The following is a 5,325-nucleotide window of genomic DNA, read 5'->3' on the forward strand; positions in this document are numbered from 1 at the left end:
CACCTTTAAGAGAAGAAGAACCAGGACCAGATGGCTTCTCTCTTGGCTAGTATAAAGTATTTTCCCACCTCCTGATACCTAGGCTAACAAAGCGCTAAATAAGCTAAGAGACGGGGAAGAATTCCACAATGAGTCCTTAGCTGCACTGTATTACTGAAACCTGACAAAGACCCAGAAACATGTGGTAGCTACCGACCGACCTCACTTTTAAACGTGGACATTAAACTGTTTACTAAGGTCTTAGTGACTAGGATGCAACCGTGTCTGCCTGATCTTATTCACCCTGACCAAACAGGCTTTATCATTGGAAAGCCTATTTGCCTTATAACAACTCGCGCAACGCAGTGCCAGACACCTACTCCTGTTATCCATCGATGCAAAGAAAGTGTTTGAGCATGTAAATTGGACATTTATGTTCGCTACCCTGAAAGCTATGGGCTTTGGTGACAAATTGAGGAATTGGATCGCTGCCTTATCTAACCACCCTAACGCGAGGGTACAAGTCAACGGGCACTCACAAATAGTTTCCAGATCTTCAATGGCACACGACAGGGCTGTCCACTCTCACCCCTGCTATTCGCCATATCCCTCGAACCCTTCCTCATTGTGTTTCGCCATAATCAAGACATCTAGGTTTTAGTAGCAAGAGTTCGGGGCATAAGGTGGCAGCTCATGCAAACGACATACTCCTCTTTATTATCAACCCACAGATTACTTTGCCTTGTCTGTTGAAATAATTCCATATCTATGGCAGTCTCTCAGGCCTTAAATTTAACCTCTCTAAATGTGAAGTCCTCAATATCACCATCCAGACAGAGGACTACTTTGAGACCCAATTTACCCTTACGCTGGTGCAGGGAAAAGATGAAGTATTTAGGTACTTGGGTGACGGCTGACCCAACCAATCTCTACCGCGCCAATTTAACACCCTTACCTCGGAACATCTTAAGCAGTGGTCATACCCGCATCTATCCTGGTTTGGATGCATAGCGGTCCCCAAGATGAATGTTCTGCCAAGGTTGCTCTACCTTTTCCAGATGGTGCCACTCTCATTACCAAGAGCATTCTTCTCTTTGTTAAAGACAGTAGTAATCCGCCATGTGTGTAGAGGAGAGTAATCCCGCATCCGACATAAACTGCTTTGCCCGCCCAGGCAGTGGGGGGGACTGGCCCTGCCAGACTTCAAGAAATACCATTAGGCAGCTACACTGCAGCGTATCCATGACTGCCACCACTCGTGCCCACACCAGCAGTGGCCATCTTTGGATTGGGAGGGACTTGATTTACGCCTTCACGCAGCGGTATGGCTTGGACTGTCTGAGACATTAGACCGTACAGCTGCAGGATCCCCAGTATGTCATACACTTAGGACTTGGAAGGCAATTAGAGGCATGAACCTTATCTCCCCTAAACCGAGTCCTCTGCCTTCCCGTGTATGGGCCTTCGTAGATAGAAACTATTCCATCCCAATCTGCAATTTATTGGGTAATTGGAACTACGAGACATCAAAGGGGAAGAAGCCCCAACACTTCTTACTAGATTCCGACATACCCAACTGCGACACTACTACCAACAAATACCTAATAGAGCACTGCTACACCGGAACTTGACATGGTTCGAGGGCATCTGTGATGGAGGCGTTACCCTGGAAAAGTAGCCTGTAATACGACCCCCTATATAAGTTGTGGTATATCCATTGTAATTTAGAAGAGCACCTGAGGAAGACCACAAACAGTTGGTTGAAACGCGTTGTGTGCAATATTGCTTTTTATTGCTTATCTTTTAACTATTTGTTAAAATAAATTACTTATCCTGACACTCCTGGCTCCTGGCTCCTGACTCCAAACTTGATGATCATTGAGACCTAAGGGGAACCTGCCTGAGGATCCAAGGAAATTTGCATGTCCCATTTAAGTGACATGAAAGCTGCATAAGTCCTGAGCCTACTTCTAAATGGCTCATTAAAGTGTGAGTGATTCCATCTCAGATTTTCCCTTTGTATCATATATAATATACAGGTTGCACTATGTTCTTCTCTGTGTTTATATTTTTTGTATAGGGATTTTCCATTAGTGAATCTAATTATTGTGTATAAAGGAGGAGATACCTAATTGCCATATCTCAGGTAATCACTCCTTTCTGGTGTGTGTGTGCGCGCTTTTACCTCTTTTTTTGTTGTACATGAGTTTTAAGTATATATAGTGGTGATATACTTGGTTTTGGCTGCACCACCCACCTATTTGATCCTTTAGCGCCACTTCTATACTGTTTTTTGTTATCTGTGCACTATTTACCACTGTATAGATAAGGCTGCTTAGGAAAATGTCTATATTTGAGCAAAGACAAAATTGGTGCAAATTGGCACACGAAAAGTTTGGAGTAGACACTCAGATGACTGAACCTAAAATTACTCTGAGTGACAACCTGGACGAGAGTATGTTTCAATTAGAGAAACTACTTATTCGTGAGTTAAAAATAAAATGGGAGATTTTTACTTTAGAAAAATACCTTGAGAGGGAAATCACCCCTAGGGGGCTGAGGTTTACCAAGTTTCCCACATTCAATAGGGAAAAAGAGAGTTTTATTAAGATATGGTCTACTGCTTTGGAATCATTTTCAATTACTATGATTAATATTATTATCACAGAAAGAAAGGATAATTTACGAGAAATTGACGAATTAATCAAGGGAATCAAAGTTAGACTAGAACCCTTTGTAGGGACAAAAGATTTTGAAAGTCTCTCAGAAAGAATTAGTATTAAAATAAGCAAAATCGAGAAAAGTCTTATCTTTAATAAAAAAAAGAAATTTAATAGGGATCTTGATGATTATGCTAATAATGAGGTTAGTGTGTTACCCAAACCTAGAAAAGAGAATAATCATTCGAGACAAAAAGAGAGACTAAGGACCCCAGGAGCTAGGGGGAAACCCTCCTTTCAACACCGAAATGGTGATACCCAGCAGTATGCTAGGTCCTATGATAATTATAGACTCAGAAAAGGGGTTCCTCAATTTCCAATTGAGGATAATCATACGGTTTATAAAAATAAACCCTATTTCCGGGAAAACACATCCTTGAAACCTAGGAGGACCTCACAATCAGAAAGATTGAGATCCGATTTCCCTGAGCCTGCGCCACTTCCTCAGAGATGGAACAGGATCAGGGAAAGGGAGACCTCCCATAATAGGAGGAGAAGTCCACTTAGAAGGGATTCCCCATATATACCTCTAAAGAACCGTTTTGAGGCCCTCAGAACAGAACCTAGGGAGGATGTTTTTTTAGGGAACAGAATGGGGAGAAAAACCCCGACAAAAGAAACCCCAAGGAAAAGGACCAGAAAATCAGAAGAGGAAAGAGAGGAGGGAGAGATCATGCCGGGAAAAAGGAGGCAGAGGGATGTGAGATAAGGATTTTTAATCTATCTAATACAGTCCTTTCTAAAGCAGAAGAAAGGATTCTATCTAAAAGTTTTAAATTTGTACCCAGCTGTCCAGCAAATAAATTTGAAGTATTTCTTGACCTCAACCGCTACACTAGAAAATTGTGTTTAAAAAAATGTTTTAATAGACAAAATTCCATTACACCAGAAGCAATGGTTAACTCTGCTTCGGTGAGTGTAAATTCGGGAATTATTCACACTGACTTGAAGAATAAGTCTGATTTTTTTCCCACTTTTCTTAAAACGGATACTATTAAGGTTTTTGAGAATTCATGCCTTGAAGACATACATAATATTAGGCCCCTCACCAAATTCGAACAAAATATCTCTTTTCAAGAGAGAAAAGCTATAGATTTAATTAAAAAGTATAGTCTATAGTTGTCAAACCGGCAGACAAGGGGGGAGGAGTAGTCATTCTTGACAAGAGTTGGTATATACGGGAAATATATAGACAACTAGAGGACACAACTACATATGTGAAACTCAAGAAAGATCCTCTAGAAGGAATCAAAAATAATTTGAGAATATTCTTGGAGAAGGGTCTGGAGGATAATATTTTAGATAAAAAAGAATTTTCCTTCCTACTCCTTGAATATCCAAGAGTTCCTGTCATATATATATTGCCCAAAATTCACAAGGATGTAACCAACCCCCCAGGACGCCCCATTGTCTCTGGGATTCATTCAGTTCTATCTGCATTATCTCAATATATCGATCACCACCTACAACCTTTAGTCAAGAAGACTCCAGCCTTCCTACAAGACTCTATGAGTCTACTTAACATCTTAAAAGATTTTAGTTGGCAAGATGATTATCTACTTGCAACATGCGATGTATCAAGTCTCTATACAATCATCCAACACGACATAGGATGCAAAGCCGTCGAATTTTATCTTGAGGCTATAGAGGTATATGGAGAACCCCAGAAAACTTTTATTTTAGAGGGAATTCGCATGATTTTGCAAAATAACTATTTTTGGTTTGAGGAGGAGTTTTTTATGCAAATTAAGGGTACGGCAATGGGGACCAAGTTTGCGCCAAGTTACGCTAATTTATTTATGTCCTTTTGGGAACGTACTTTTGTCTTTGGGGGACATAACTTTGGCGCAAACTTGGTCCTCTACAAGAGGTATATTGACGATATTTTTATTATTTGGAAGGGGTCTGAAAATACCTTTCTAGAGTTTTTTACTTATCTTGATGATAATGAGTGGGGAATCGCTCTCACGCAGAATGTGAGTAAAAAGAGTGTCGACTTCTTAGATCTTAACGTTTTTATTCAGGACCAGGTTTTAATGACTAAAACTTTTTTTTAAAAAGGTAGACGTTAATAGTTTTATCGAGCTGGATAGCTGCCACCATCGTCCCTGGTTGGACAATATACCCAAAGGACAGTTCCTTCGGATACGTAGGAACTGTACCAAAAAAGAGGACTATATCAGTCAGGCTATGTCCCTCAAAAACCAATTAATGCAAAAAGGGTATGAAAGTGATGATTTACAAGAAAAAATAGATCAAGTTGGGGACATGGACAGGTTTCCCCTGCTGCAATATAAAAGGAAAAACGATTTAGGTGAACAAAATAAACAGATCCCCTTTATTTTTAATTTTTCTAGCAACATTGGTGCCATTAAGAAAATTATTAATAAGAATTGGCACATTTTACAACATGAGGAGGATATTAAACAATATATAGGTAACAAGCCTAAATTTATATTTAGGGGTGCAAAAAACCTTAAACAAATGGTAACATCCAGTTTTATTAAAACAGAAGCACCGAGGAATTTTTTAAGTGACTGGACACAAGAACAGAAAGGTTTTTTCTACTGCGGATCTTGCAGAGCCTGCTGCAACACCCTAAGACTGAATAATAAGAAAGTAGAGA

The sequence above is a fragment of the Pelobates fuscus genome, chromosome 5 (genome assembly GCF_036172605.1).
Source record: "Pelobates fuscus isolate aPelFus1 chromosome 5, aPelFus1.pri, whole genome shotgun sequence".
NCBI classification, from domain to species: domain Eukaryota; kingdom Metazoa; phylum Chordata; class Amphibia; order Anura; family Pelobatidae; genus Pelobates; species Pelobates fuscus.